The sequence below is a fragment of the Podarcis liolepis genome, assembly GCF_965112155.1.
Source record: "Podarcis liolepis genome assembly, chromosome: 6".
Taxonomy (NCBI): Eukaryota; Metazoa; Chordata; class Lepidosauria; order Squamata; family Lacertidae; genus Podarcis; species Podarcis liolepis.
This window is the reverse complement of record NC_139559.1, coordinates 8,424,684-8,440,746: the sequence shown is the minus strand read 5'-3', so window position 1 is coordinate 8,440,746 and position 16,063 is coordinate 8,424,684. Positions and strand designations below refer to the sequence as shown.

The 16,063-nt window shown below is 44.7% G+C and overlaps 1 long non-coding RNA gene across 2 annotated transcripts in view; it reads left to right on the top strand.

Moving 5' to 3' along the window:
• Nucleotides 1–1,201: 1,201 nt before the first annotated feature.
• The window catches only part of LOC310708964, a 49,913-nt gene continuing 35,051 nt past the window's right edge, over nucleotides 1,202–16,063 (top strand). The window contains exons 1-2 of one of the 2 annotated variants that reach the window (XR_014527266.1): nucleotides 1,202–1,312; nucleotides 8,592–8,755. This is a non-coding gene — a long non-coding RNA (uncharacterized lncRNA). Of the gene's footprint in view, nucleotides 1,313–8,297; nucleotides 8,395–8,591; nucleotides 8,756–16,063 lie in introns of those variants that run through there. The other variant, XR_014527265.1, reaches the window with a different exon arrangement.

Sequence of the window (16,063 nt, the reverse complement as noted above, 5' to 3'; positions counted from 1 at the left end):
TATGTCAACAACAAATTGTCACTGTTTTTTTGTGCTGAATATATGCTATCTGGTAATTTATGGACCTAATAGGTATCTAAAGCCATTTGCACATGTTGCCGTGCAACCAGTCCAAGCAGAATGTAGGCACCCTATATATAGAAATGAGCAAACCAGTGATATTTTAGAAGACATCTGAAGGCAGCCCTGTTTAGGGAAGCTTTTAATGTTTGATGCATTACTGTATTTTAATATTTTGTTGGAAGCTGCCCAGAGTGGCTGGGGAAGCCCAGCCAGATGGGCGGGGTATAAATAATAAATTGTTGTTGTTGTTGTTGTTGTTGTTGTTGTTGTTGTTGTTGTTAGGAGCAGGCTAGCAGGCGGGGCCCATTACTTACATCATAGGAGCCTACACAACACAAAACACTGTTGCTGTATGTAGGGTTTATTTTATTTGTTTTTTATCTTCTATTTTGGAAATGTACATCCAGTTTTTTCCCCTTTAATTTTTTTGGGGGGCCCCAAGAGAGTGGGGCCCTAAGTTATAGCTTGCTTAGCTTATACGTAAATCCAGCACTGCATGCATCCTTGGGTGATGCATGTCTTGGGGGCTAGATCTGCTGCCCCAGTGGATCCTGCCACCAGAGGTGATCTCCTCACCTTGCCTCATGGGTGGGACAGCCTTGCAAGGGGATCTTTACACCCCTCAGGTAACCAGCAACAGGTCAGTCCTTCTTCAATTTGTTCTGCACAGTGAAGCTGAAAACACAATCCATGTCAGAGGAAGCGATCAGAAGACAACCTGCGTGTTCATTTGTATACGGAACGAGATCTGTTCTTTCAGCTCCATCCTTGGGATCTGTGCCTAATTGGCAGGCTTCTCTGATAGCTCTGGACTCTGTTTATCAGAAGGGCTGGCAGGCTATCAGAAAGTTAGTCTTCTCTGACTCCAAGTCATTCTCCATCAAGCACCTGAATCGCAGGTGTGAAGTGGAGATAAATTGGATCTTCGCTTTCTCTCCCTCTCTTTTCTGTTCTGTTTTGTGCCCCAACAACAAAAAAAGTCTTACATGAATTGTGCTGATAAAGCTACAACAGTGCAATAAACACCAGCATAGATTTGGGACGATGCTTAATAAGTCCAGAGGACATTACAAAGGAGCAGCAGGCCTGGTTATTGATAGCTCTTCTGTGATCTTTTTCGTTGATTATGCAGCACTGAAGAACATGTAAATGGCAATGTGGCAGTCAGCCAATGGTCCATCTCCTTCAGCATTCTGTCCACTGCAATGGACCAATCAGATGCCCTGAGAAACTTCACCAACAAGGCAAGGTAGGAAATGCCTCTGAACAAATTGCCTGTCTGGCTCTAATTGCTAATAATGTAGGAAAATAGGAAGAAGCTGCTCCATGCAGACTATTGGTCCATTGAGCTTAGTACTGTCCATGCCAGAGGTAACCAATATGGCACCTCCAGATGCTCTTGGACTCTAGCTCCCATCATTCCCATCCAGCATGGTCAATGGTCAGGGATGATAAGAGTTGTAGTCCAGGAACAGATGGAGGGCACTATGTTTATCTACTTGCACTTTGACGTGCTTTCGAACTGCTAGGTTGGCAGGAGCCGGGACCGAGCAACGGGAGCTCACCCTGTCACAGGGATTCGAACTGCCGACCTTCTGATTGTAGTCCAGGAACAGATGGAGGGCACTATGTTTCCTAAGGTTCTTAAGGTTTTCAAACTGGCAGCATCCCCAATCCAACCTAGATAACCCTAGGCATAGTTACTCGACAATATCTTCTGCTGCTTTCAGCATAAAACATTTCCAAGTAAATGTGCTTAAGATTGCAGCATCTTATCCTCCCAGTTCCGTTCTCTCCTTCTTGTGCAAACCAGCATGAAGTTAACCTTGAAGTGTAGCTTCTGAGAAGGAACAGCAGACTGCCTGAACTCAGATGGCTGAGGTCGAGACCAGACAGTGTCTGATGAGCAGTGATGGCTGGTTCCAGTGGGGCTCATTGTCTTCAGTGTGAAGTTAGCTTCAAGATAGATAGATTGTGTGTGTGTGTGTGTGTGTGTGTGTGTGTTTTGAAGCAATGATTCTTCAACATCAACTTCGTTGGACTGGTCATGTTGTGCAGATGCCTGATGATCGCCTTCCAAACCAACTACTCTATTCCGAACTTAAAAATGGAAAGCGCTATGCTGGTGGTCAACAAAAGAGGTTTAAAGACTGTCTCAAGGCAAACCTAAAAAAATGTAGTATAAACACTGACAAACACTTGGGAAGAACACGTGGGAAACACTTGCCTGTGAGTGCTCCAGTTGGATGACGGCCTTTACCAAAGGTGTCATGGGCTTTGGAGACACACGAACTCAGGACTCAAGGGAGAAAGGTGCTAAGAGGAAGGCATGCTTGGCAAATCCACACTGTGATCTACTCCCACCTGGAAACCAATGTCCCCACTGTGGAAGGACATGTGGATACAGAATTGGCCTCCACAGTCACTTACGGACTCATTGTTAAAACCGTGTTTATGGAAGACAATATTACTCAGATACGAGTGATCACCAAAGAAGAGAAGAAAGAAAAAGAAGAAGTGTGTATACGCGCATAAGAGTAGAGAAAAAGGGTGACCTTTTGCTAGTGAATGCGCCTGCTTGCTGTTGGGACCAAGTCTGGCAACAGAGAGGATAAATAAACCCAATCCAGGATGGGAAAGATTTGTGATCATTGGCAGAGATGTCGCCGAGCTTCATAATTTCTTGGTTGGGAACAAGAACTTGGGCAATTTGTCAAATATGGGGTGAGCGTTACAGCCCTTGAGTCCTATTCTGGCTCAAATCAACAACTACAGCTGCAGCAGCAACTGCGACATAGGTCAGAACAACCCAAGAACTGGAACCTCAGGACGGTTTCTATCACCATCTTTAACATCAGATGTAACCATCACAAATCCAGGGCACAGGTTGCCTCGCCCTGCTCAGTTCTGGTTAAAGGTAAAGGTACCCCTGACCCTTAGGTCCAGTTGTGGACGACTCTGGGGTTGTGTGCTCATCTCGCTCTATAGGCCGAAGGAGCCGGCGTTTGTCCACAGACAGGTTCCAGGTCATGTGGCCAGCATGACTAAGCCGCTCCTGGCGAACCAGAGCAGTGCATGGAAATGCCGTTTACCTTCCCGCTGGAGCGGTACCTATTTATCTACTTGCACTTTGACGTGCTTCCGAACTGCTAGGTTGGCAGGAGCAGGGACAGATCAACAGGAGCTCACCCTGTTGAGGGAATTTGAACCACTGACCTTCTGATCGGCAAGCCCAAGAGGCTCAGTGGTTTAGACCACAGCGCCACCCTTGTCCCTTCAGTGATGGGCAAATCTGTCAATATTGATTTCTCTTGGTTTCTAATTTTTCCAATCTTAAATTCAGTTATCTACATTTCCACATCAGTTTGCTTAAAAAAAAAGATTTAAAGTTCTTGTGAAAATTCATCCTAAAATATCTCCTAATATGTGTGTTTTTGTAGCCAACCTTGTCTAACACACACATTTTTGTAAAGCATATTTTCCCTAACGTAGCACTTTTTGTGTGTGTGTGTTATTTTCAGCAGCATACACCTTTTAATGCACACTTTACCCTAGTATGCACATTTTTTGCACACATTAACTTGCTGGAAAGCTGCATGACTTCATTGGGGGGAGTGTGAATCTTGAAGGATGGCTGTGTTTTGGCTCATGCATTTTTTCAGAAAGTGAGGATTTGGCAGGTTCGGCTCTGGAGAGACTAGGGATGTTTACATGAGATCTCACAGGAGCTTGGATTGTCCCACAAAGTCACATGAGAGCATCACAGAGATGGCATGCTGCGTGGGCCTTGCCTCCCAAGCAAGGCAGAAAGCTCAAAAGTTCTTTTCCTTCCAGGTAACCCAAGCAGACCTAGTGCAAAAATAGCTTTCAAGTTGTCCTCTTTGCTTGGCACTTGACTTGCACAATTTAAGCCATTGCATATGGTTGAGATTGTGCAAGTCAAATGCATGTAAGATGAGAGTTCAGTGAAGTGCATAATGTTGTTGTGCAAAAATGTGAATATCAAGAGAAACACAGACTAAACTGCTGATGAATTTTCGTGACTTTTTTAAAAAAGTTGCAAACTGAATTTAATATTAGGAAAATGAGGAACAAATTGAAATTCACATATTTGTGCATCCCTAAATTGCAATTTATGGAATTGTATGTATTCCATATGTATGTATGGAAGTGAGAGCTGGACCATAAAGACTGCTGGTTGCCGAAGAATTGATGCTTTTGGGGTTTTTTTTAAGGTTTTTTTATTCAAAATTATAACAAGACATATTATCCAAAAACATATCATCCTTGTTCCCCCCCCCTTTTCCTCCCTCCCCATTCCCACACAAAACCCCACCCCCACCCCACCCCGACTTCCCTCAGTTCCAGTCTTTGGTTTCTCTAAGAAGGCTGTTTTCTGCATGTTATAGAATTGATGCTTTTGAATTATGGTGCTTGAGGAGACTCTTGAGAGTCCCATGGACTGCAAGAAGATCAAACCTCTCCATTCTGAAGGAAATCAGCCCCGAATGCTCACTGGAAGGACAGATCCTGAAGCTGAGGCTCCAATACTTTGGCCACCTCATGAGAAGAGAAGACTCCCTGGAAAAGACCCTGATGTTGGGAAAGATGGAGGGCGCAAGGAGAAGGGGACGCCAGAGGACGAGATGGTTGGACAGTGTTCTCGAAGCTACCAGCATGAGTTTGACCAAAGTGCAGCAGGCAGTGGAAGATAGAGGTGCCTGGAATGCTCTGGTCCATGGGGTCACGAAGAGTCAGACACGACTAAACGACTAAACAACAACAACAACAAATTGCAATTCAATTGCTGCAGTACATCCACAGCAAAGGCACCCCTGTGTTTCATCTCTAGAACTTTGACTAGCCAGAGGATTCTTTTCTAGAAGGCTTCTTTAAGGTAAAGGGACCCCTGACCATTAGGTCCAGTCGTGGACGACTCTGGGGTTGCGGCGCTCATCTCACTTTATAGGCCGAGGGAACTGGCGTACAGCTTCCGGGTCATATGGCCAGCATGACTAAGCCACTTCTGGCGAACCAGAGCAGCGCACGGAAACGCTGTTTACCTTCCCGCAGGAGTGGTACCTATTTATCTACTTGCACTTTGACATGCTTTCGAACTGCTAGGTTGGCAGGAGCAGGGACCAAGCAATGGGAGCTCACCCCGTCGCGGGGATTCGAACCACGACCTTCTGATTGGCAAGTCCTAGGCGCTGTGGTTTAACCTACAGCGCCACCCACGTCCCAGAAGGCTTCTTTACACTGACTCAAAACATTGTTCCAGAGCACTCTCTGATCTGGTACCAATTCTTTCCAGGGACTCAGGCAGAGATCCTTTCTCGCTCTTTCCCCCCAAAGGCATGCTGTATGTAAGTAAGTAAGTAAATAAGCAAGCAAGCAAGAAAGAAAGAAAGAAAGAAAGAAAGCACATGTTGCTCAGTTATCAGCCCTGATTGTAGAGGGATGTTGAGACTGGAAGTCTCTCCTTTCTTTGGCCTCTTAGCAGAGGTAATAAAATGCAGAAGCTCCAGCCTTTTCTCCTTGCACTCTGCTCTCTGTCTGCTGCCTATAACTCAAGCCCACTGACCTTCAAGAGGAGAATTACAAGTCATACGGCATAATAAAGGAAGATGGGGGCTGCTGAAGAAGCGTTTTTATTGTGAGTGATTTATGGGCAGATGGGGAACAATTGGTCGGGGGGAGGATTAGTGTTATCTAGTTATTTAGTAATATTACAAAGCTGCTGTTTCTCCTCTGATTTATTGCATTTCGGAGATCTGGAGGCCCCAGGAGGCCTGTGGGGAAGACTCTTCTTCTTCCATAAATCTAAACAAAACAAAATGATCTGCACTAAGTTGAGAGCTGGCCGAGGAGCCATTCGTCCATCTGAAATGGAAAAGGAAGGCCAAGTTATTACATCTGCCCCACAGGTGCCTCCACCTTAAATGGATCACTGACAATGCAGGAGGTCAGGATCTGTCTATACGCCCAGTGATTTCACACACACAAGAGCATGCAAAAAATCAATAGGTAACTGGTGTGCACTTTGCACCATATTTCAGGTGGTGTACCTAGTTAGGTGTAGCAGTCAGGGCAGTAGGTGAGGAAGGTTGCCACAATGCACCTGAGCTCCTGACTGCAGAACTGCTGCTTTAACTGGGAAGAGGGAAGCAGCTGGGAAGTTGGCCCTGCATAGTGCATAGATGGAACCAATCCAGTGTGGGATGTAATCCATTGGTGCAGTCAAATGCAACATTCCTTATTTCCCTAGAGTGGCACAGGAAGGAGGACATCCAGTCAGAGAAACTTCCTGTTCCACTGGTCTGGAGCATCCTCTCTCTGCATGTGACCTGGGAGATGGGCATGGCCCTGGCTGACTCCACAAAAGAGCCGTCATGCAGCCATTTTGTCAGTCTTGCTATTGCCTTGTTGTTGCTCACTGGCTTGCTGATCTTTTGCTGCCATGCTGCTCTCCTGCAGCCATTTTGTTGTCTCATTGTAATTTTGCTGTCTGCTGGCTCTCGGCTAGCAGCACATGAGTTTAGTCTCCATATGAGATGAACCATATTTCTTTGTGTAACTACCAAGTAAAGCCTGCCTTTCAGGAATGATATTGTGAACTGAAATGTGAGTCAACTTTTTGTTACTTTGAAAGACTCTTGTGTCTTTATTCTTTTAAGAGGGATCAAAGGGGGACACCAGGAAATAAAATTAACTAAGAGATTCAAGAAGCTCCCAGCGTGAGTTTGACCAAACTGCAGGAGGCAGTGGAAGACAGGAGTGTCGGAATCAAGCCTTGGTCAGAGGTAACTGGCATGCTCTGGTCCAGGGGGTCACAAAGAGTCGGACACGACTAAACGACTAAACAACAACAAGAGATTCAAACAAATCTGCAAACTAGCTTCCAGCTATATTCAGGGGAATTTGCTCTGCTACATCACTTACTAGCATGAGTGAAGGAAGGATAATATTTATACAAAAATGTCAGAATCTGCGCTCGGCCAAGCTGATAAAGCTTATTTTCCGACAGCCGAGCCTCCGGAATCGCCTCCGACGATAATTAACTACCTGAGCCTTAGATGAGGCCTCAGGCACATTCCCGTTCAGCAGAGTTTCCAGCACAGGGAAGTGATGAGATTTATGGCTACATCGCTATGCTTTATTTCTTACTACGCAGACAGCAAAGAAATATACCTCCTCTCTCTATGAAAGCAGAGAGCAACTGGAACAAAGGAACAAACGAACAGGAAACCAGTAACGTCACATCCGTCTCCTCTCCCATGAGACTTCCAACAGCCTGGACTGTCTCTGGAATGTGTGGAATGTAAACAGAGTCTTGTGACTCCAAAGCACTGCTCAGTGGCAAACAGAAACTAACAAATATATCCTTTCCTACAATCCTTAACATTCCCACATGCAGTGCTCCTGCGGATGCACAAGACTGACCTCCTGGCTGCCTCGCCCCTCAACCTCTTGGCAAGCAGCAGTGATTCTGATGTTGGGAGGCCAGGTGAGTGTCACCAGCCCCTACTCACTGTCCGCTCCTGATTAGAACTTCACTTATCTGCTAGGTCTGGGTGATGTATCTCTCAAAATCGGTTCAAAGTCCACATCGCGGTAATGGTTTTATAATATTTTGCATGGTGATATATCACAAATAACAATGTGTGTGCATGTGTGCGTGCTACGTAAAAAAATTGTGATATGGGGGAAAATGTGAAGCCGGTCACCTCTTCTCTCATGATTCCTGACACTCCTGTTGCTCCGTACTATAAAATAACAGTTGTAACAATATGTTAAAGGTAAGTCAAAAGGTATCCGTTTTAGACCCTGAAGTAGTAACAGTTGCCAGGCGCTTGTGAGTGAGTGGGGACAGGGTGTGGAAGGTGCCCTGTGCCCACCCAGCGGCAGCAGTGGCAAGGGGTTAGCGTGCTCTGTCCCCACTGCCTCAATACAGCGTCATGCTTCTGTCACAAACAACTTCTCTATGTGAACCAGGAAGTGGCCTCTCCAGACAACGGAACGACTCTTCTTTTCTGATCTCTGTGGCTGCGATCTCCTGTGTGACATGGACGCCATTAGGCAGCGGAAGGCGCATGCGTACTCTATTTCCCTCCCTCCCAACCCCCCTTCCACACGGCCCTGGCCACTAGTAACCCACGCTACACCACTCCTGCAATTTCCAGCAACTGGTTCATATTTGAATTACCTGCAGACCTCCCCAAACAGCTGTCTTGGGCATACTGAAAACATTCTTAAAGTTGGTCAAATTCGAGCTGCGTTTGAGTCCTGAAGGTCGTGGAGTCCACCTTCAGGGCATCGGATGATGACAAGGTACGACTTCCCCTCTGTTCCTCATTTAAAATCCCTTACTTTTTACCTTCGCTGCTGTATCAACTGAAAAAATATCTGCCTGGAAACAGGGGGGTGGGGAGGGTGTAATTCTTCTCAAGGTCAATCAGGAAAATGGTTTCTGACACTCTGTTTAGAATGGCAGCTTTTTCCTCTTTGTCTTTCTGTTTAATCAACAGTAACTCGCTGTGGGGTGTGCAGATGATTCTCTCCCACCAATCGATGCCATTGGGAGCTGGTGTTTCACATTCCTGAGAGAATTCAGGTACCAAGGACTTCTTCCCCACTCGTCTATTAGTGCTGAGTTAAATATATCCTCTATAAAGAGTGCCAAAGCTTTTAAGTAAGTTTCTCCTGTGTGGGTGGGAGGGGAGAGGGAGAGAAAAATAGTGACTGTGTATGAATCATACAGTTTTGTATAAAATACATATATTTTTCTTATTACATATTTTTCCCCCTCCTTCCGCTTTAAAATTGCCCTGGGAATTCTTCCGAAATGTTTTCAGCTAAGATGCACTCAGCTTTCAGTCTACAAAGCAATAGGATGGTCTCTTTTGTAAAAGGTAATTAAATTAGCTTACGGATCTCCAGCATTTTACAAATCAGTTTCTTCACCCCAGCTTGTTTATCACAAGTTCAAATATTTACAGTGTGCTCCCTTGACCACTTGGGTGTTTGGTGTGTCCTCTTACAAGCCAGCTCATTTTAGAGCTGTGTCAAATGTTTTTCCAGGCCAAAAACTGGTGATTTCATTGAGATGGGGGTTTCTCCTGAAAAAAATAAAATACTTTAGACTCTCAGAATATCAGTGATTTTGATTCAGTTTGGCACAATTGCTTTTATTCTGGCTGTTTTTCCTTTGTGTCTTTTCCCCCTATTTGCTGTTGCTTTTGCATTCCTAGATTGGTCAAATGTGTGCTCCCACCCAATCAGAGACAGGATGATGTCACAGCATAGCATAGGCAATCTCTAAGTGATGACATCAATGAAGGCCAGTCAGGCCAATGTAAAGGAAGAAGTGAGCGTTTTAACAGAGAATGAAGAAAACTACTGAAAAGAAGATGTGGTTTTCCATCGATGCTATAATTGATTGGAAAAATCGCTAACGCTATTTGACACACAGGATGCCACAGGGGACTATGGGAGAAAAATACAAATACAGTGGTACCTCAGGTTAAGTACTTAATTCGTTCCGGAGGTCTGTTCTTAACCTGAAACTATTCTTAACCTGAGGTTCCACTTCAGCTAATGGGGTCTCCCTCTGCTGCCGTGCGATTTCTGTTCTCATCCTAAAGCAAAGTTCTTAACCCGAGGTACTATTTCTGGGTTAGCAGAGTCTGTAACCTGAAGCGTCTGTAACCCGAGGTACCACTGTATTTGTTTTGAAGGAACTTGTGATCACCCATGATCTGGCTCCGGTTTTTTTGCTAATGATTGTCAAACTCCCCTTAATTTGATTTGGAACTGGCTTTTGCAAGCTTTCTCAGGAACTTCTCATAGAAATCTTTTGGCATTTTTATTATATGATATTATTATTATAATATCAACCAAGATGATGATATTAATAATACCCCGTCCATCTGGCTGGGTTTCCCTAGGCACTCTGGATGGCTTGCAGAATGTACAGAATCAACTGTTTGATTGGCAGATCTGGTTCAGTAGGTGGCAGCAATCAATTTGTTTGATTGGTCTCCAAATGACCTTATTGAGCGTTCCTCCTCATATGCTTGCTGCTTCTGGTATGCCATTTGGGCTAATATACATCTTTTTGCAAAGTTTACTTTGCCCAATATTTATATTTGTATGCTTTTTAAAAAATTTAAAGGTGTTTTTAATTAAAGGTTCTTATTTTATTAACATGCCAAATAAAACAACGGCAACAACTTCAAAACATTGGTGCTGCAGATAGGTATTGTATCGGGCAAACAAACAATTATACAGGCATTAGAAAATTACAATATCTGATCTCCTTTTGTGACGCAGGCAGAGAATCTTGTTTACCTGAGTTAGAAACATAAGATATGAAGTCCCACTGTGTGGCATAAAAGTGTTCTGGGGTTCCCTTGGCTCTGGAAACGCAAAGTTTATGCGCTATCATTTCTACTGTTGCTGATGCATATTTTTATATCGTTTTTATACCAACACTGCAGAGAGCTGAAGATTCTGCGCTGCCTTCCCTTGTTAGGCTATGAAAATCCTGGCTGCTGTCAGCATCTGGCGCTCAGTCTACACTCGAGTAGGACCCTGGTAGAGACACATGCCCGACTGGCATGTTCTCTCCCTCCTGGTCAATCGTTCGGGAGCTTCAAAAGCTTTCTTCAGCCTGAACATCACAGCGACCGATGCCAACAGACATCGGCACACTTAGGGATCCGCAGAGTCTTCGCAACTTGCGTGACAGACCTCAGCAACTCAGCATTTTGGCTAATCTACTTTATTTACATATAAACACACACGGAGCACTGCAACATGGCTCCCTCTCTCTCTAGCATCAGACAGCAAAGAAGGACAATAGTCCCACTTCACGGAACACAGTAACACAAACATCCTGTCTCCGTCACTTCCCACTCTGTGGAGTCAAACATATACCGTCATGTGATAGACAACAATCCTATGACTGCAATCATGGAGCAGGAATTCTAGCAAGTAATTCATAGAATCAGAGAGTTGGAAGGAATTCAAGGGTCCTCTAGAGTCCAGGCCCCTGCAATGCAGGAATCTCAGCTAAATCATCCATGACAGATGGCCATCCAATCTCCGCTTAAAAACCTCCAAGGAAGGAGAACCCACAACCTCCCAAGGGAGATGCTTCCTCTGCCAAACACCTCTGACTGTCACAAAGTTTTTCTGAATGTTTAGTTGGAATCTCCTTTCTTGTAACTTGAAGCCACTGGTTCGAGTCCTACCCCCCCCCCCCCAGAGATGGAAAAAAACCCAAGTATGCTTCCTCTACCATGTGGCAGCTCTTAAGATATTTGAAGATCGCTATGATTATCTCCTCTCTGTCTCCTTTTTTCCAGGCTAAACGTACCCGGCATGGAATAGGTTCATGCTGTCATCCCGTATAATATACGCATTTCTTTTTTCTTTTTCTTCTTCTTATAATTTTTATTGCATTTTCAATTTTATCATAATCACAGTTTCCATAGTTCAATAAACCCAAACATTGTTCTAACAGAGCATCAACCTCCTCCTGCCCCTCTTTCTGACTTCCATACATAGTTACATTATTCTTAGCATTTCTATAACCACTTTTTTTACCTTCTCTCTTATTTTTGTATTTCCCCTCAGTAAATGTAAATTAGTTCCTTATATTCTCATTACAAAACATTTCAGCTCAAACCTACAAACGTTTTCAGATGTTTACAATGTTCTTTCATATATAATATAAATTTGTTTAGGTATGCCACAATGGATGCAAGGATACTTTTGGCTCCGAATGGCAGAGCAAGATGGTGGAATACATAGAGCTAGCAAAGCTGACGGGGAAGATCTGGAATCAATGCGACAAACTGTTTCTAATAAATACATTTCTATGCACTCTTTATGGGACGCGGGTGGCACTGTGGGTTAAACCACTGAGCCTAGGGCTTGCCGATCAGAAGGTCGGTGGTTCAAATCCACATGACTGGGTGAGCTCCCGTTGCTCGCTCCCTGCTCCTGCCCACCTAGCAGTTCGAAAGCATGTCAAAGTGCAAGTAGATAAATAGGTACCGCTCTGGCGGGAAGGTAAACGGCATTTCCGTGCAGTGCTCTGGTTTGCCAGAAGTGGCTTAGTCATGCTGGCCACATGACCCGGAAGCTGTACGCCGGCTCCCTCGGCCAATAAAGCGAGATGAAGGACGCAACCCCAGAGTCGGTTTCCATCATCGTGTCCTGTTGCGCTAGAAGCAGTTTAGTCATGCTAACCACATGACCTGGAAAGCTGTCTGTGGACAAACGCCGGCTCCCTCAGCCAATAAAGCGAGATGAGCGCCGCAACCCCAGAGTGAGCCATGACTGGACCTAATGGTCAGGGGTCTCTTTACCTTTACCTTTATGCACTCTTTACCTTAGTACATTATTCTACAACATTACTCAGACGGTGAACCGCACTGCGAAATTTGGGGAGGGTGGCTGTGCTTCACTTTGCATATTGTTTCAAAAAGGGCATATCATGAACTGAATGAAATTTCTTCCCCATCCATAATTAAGGTGCACAGCAGCAATGGAGAGGTACCCAGAACCAGAGAAGAGTCTTCCTTCTTCTTCTCCCCACCACTCACCCCAACCCCATTTTTTTTTTAAGTGGAAAGAAATAGAAATTTCTCCTCCAGAGGAGCCGTCCGTCCTAAAACGATTGATCTGGAGCAAAGCACCCTGATGCAATGAACAGTTTCCTGACGGGGATTTCCATTTCAGTCACTTTCCCGCGTCATTTGAGATGTGTTTTTAAAAACCTTTGCTGATTTGTTTCACTCCGAGCCATTGCTACAGGAGCTGTCGCCTCCGTGGAATACTAATGAGGCTGGTGCCTTTTCATCTAGGTATCTAGCGAGATTTCTTCTCCTGCCCCTGCGCTCTTCCGCCCCTTTAAGGCTGTCATGTTGTGCTTGGCTCAGCGCTTCCATAGCTGCTCAGTCACAGCCTGGTCTTCTCAGCTAAGGATTCCCTGTAGACTGGACTTTGCACGGCCATGCTAGCTGGGACTGATCAGAGTCGCAGTCCAAAATGTCTGGGGGTGGGAACTGAGCTGGCAAAAGCTGCTGCTGCTGCTGCTGCAGACTTTTGCATTAAGCATCCATACTGAAAAGGGAAATGCAACCCTTTATAGACTCATAAAACTGTAGGGCTGGAAGGGAACCCCAAGGGTCACCTAGCCCAACCCTCTGAAATCCAGGTATCATGGCTAGAGAATCCCTGACAGATGTCCATCCAAACACTGTTTAAAAACCTTCTGAGGAAGGAGAGGCCACCTTGCAAAATGGTCGGTTCTACTGTCAAACAGCTTTTGCCATCATGATTGTGTGTGTGTGTGTGTGTGTCTCAGTGAGACAAATGGGGGGGGGTTATTAGGTTGTTCTTGTTTTTATTTTGATTATGCATTTTGTGTTTTTATAGTGTGATTTTATCGTGTGAACCGCCCTGAGACTTGCAAGCATAGAGCAGTATACAAATTTTTAATATAGTGGTACCTCGGGTTAAGAACTTAATTAGTTCTGGAGGTCCGTTCTTAACCTGAAACTGTTCTTCACCTGAGATACCACTTTAGCTAATGGAGCCCCCCGCTGCCGCACCACCACCACCAGGCAATTTCTGTTCTCATCCTGAAGCAAAGTTCTTAACCCGAGGTACTATTTCTGGGTTAGCGAGTCTGTAACCTGAAGCGTCTGTAACCTGAAGCGTGAGGTACCACTGTACAGTGGTACCTTGGTTTACGAACTTAATCCATTCCAGAAGTCCGTTCTTAAACCAAAACCATTCTTAAACCGAGGCGCGCTTTCCCTAATGAGGCCTCCCGCTGCCAGCGCCCTTCCACAATTTGGATTCTCTTCTTAGACCGAGGTAAAGTCTGCACACCAGGACACTATTTCCAGTTTTGCGGAGTTTGTAAACCGAATCATTCTTAAACCGGACTGTTCTTCAATGGAGGTACCACTGAAATAATAATGATAATAATCAGTTATATGATAGGAGTAAGCATACTGTTTACAAATGAGGAGATTCATTGTAACTTGTTTTGACATTTACTGCTCTGACGCAATGTATTATATATGCAATCCGCTTTTCAGCTAGTCTGCCCAAGTCAATGTTTCCATTTGCTGTCCTGCAATGCATTCATTTAGTAAAATATGCTTCAGTCGAGACTCATTTATTCCAATCTATGAAAGGTGTTGATCTCCCTGATTACCAATGAGAAGCAATGCATATTTTTCCCATTATCAGTGAGCAAGTTACTCAACAGTATTCTTGAAATATTCCCTATTTTGCCATTGTATGGAACATAATAACCCACCATCTAACTTTGTCATGTTCATTAATTTCAGTGGGTCTCTACTGAGTAAAACTTAGCTGAATGCCATCCTCAGTTTCCACAAAACCTCACTAAATATACATGTCCAGAACATGTGACAAAGCTTGGCAGCTGGCAAATGGCATCCCAAATAACTGTCATCAGCTGCAGAAGGTTGTATGCAAGCATTTTAATCTCAGGCGAGTCAAGTATCAACGAAAGCTTTTTAAAAGCTGTTATTTAGAGAGCCCTTTATTTCCTGGTATGGCTCCTGCGTTTTCAACAGCTCTGTGACTGGCAGGTGTTCAACAGGGAAAGCTCATTCTGGCACGGAGATGCTATGATGGTGGAAAGGTTCAGTTTTTGAGTTGCTTGTCACACAGCTGGTGTTTCTACCCTCTGAGGACTGCCGGCTAGATTGGAAGCAGATGAGAGGTGCACAGTGTTTCCAAAGCTGGCACAAGGAGGTAGAAATTAAGGGAAGCTGGTGAGGCTGGACAGAGTCCATCAACCAATAGCTGGAGCTTCTCTGGTCTAGAACAAAGTCCTTCTCTGTGGACTTCTAGGAAGCTATGGCAGATCTCTACCACCTGGGGAGGGATGTGGATGGTGCTGTGGTCTAAACCACTGAGCCTCTTGGGCTTGCCGATCAGAAGGTTGGCGGTTCAAATCCCCATGACAGTGTGATCTCCTGTTTCTCTGTCCCAGCTCCTGCCAACCTAGCAGTTCAAAAGCACACCAGTGCAAGCAGATAAATAGGTACCATTGTGGCGGGAAGGTAAACGACGTTTCCATGCACTGTGGCTTCCATCACGGTGTCCTGTTGTGCCAGAAGCAGTTTAGTCATGCTGATCACATGACCTGGAAAGCTGTCTGTGGACAAAAACCGGCTCCCTCGGCCTGAAAAGTGAGATGAGCACCACAACCCCATAGTCGCTTTTGACTGGACTTAACTGTCCAGGGGTCCTTTACCTTTTTACCTTACCACCTTGAGAATCAGACAGCTCCTTTTCTTTAATGAATTATGAAGGATTGTGTTTGAACTGCATATGTTTGTTTGTTTGTTGAATTTATATCCCACCCTTTCTCCCCAAGGAACCCAGGGCAACAAACTTCTGTTTCCCATTGATCTTGATGGCATGGCATGACATACATCCTTAATCCTTCCATTGAAATCAATCATAGTTAAAACAGATGTACTTTGACTGCATTGACACCATGGTATACAGACCTAGGCATTTAGCTGTCAGCTGTTTAGAAGTAACCTCTGATTTTCGTTATACTAATTGTATATTTCGTTATATCGAAAGGCCCTCTGGCCGGTTTCAAGCTGTGTTTATTCGGCATGAATATGTCCTCTTCCCGCACATAAAATAAATCCCAAAATTGTCATCCCCTGGCATAAGACCACAGACTTTATTTTCCAGCCCCCACCCCATCCTGCTGTTCCACCCGTCAATTAATTTTCTGCCCTCGTTGATACTTAATTTCAAGAGTGAACACACAAGGCTGGCACTGGCATTTCTGAATACCCACCACATACCAGATACCCATAGAGCAACATGGAGTTATATTAAAAAGATATTTCTATGCACGACAAGATAATCCAGTGGAAATGAAGCAAATGAATGGAGCAGAAATGATGATTGTACAAGTCTT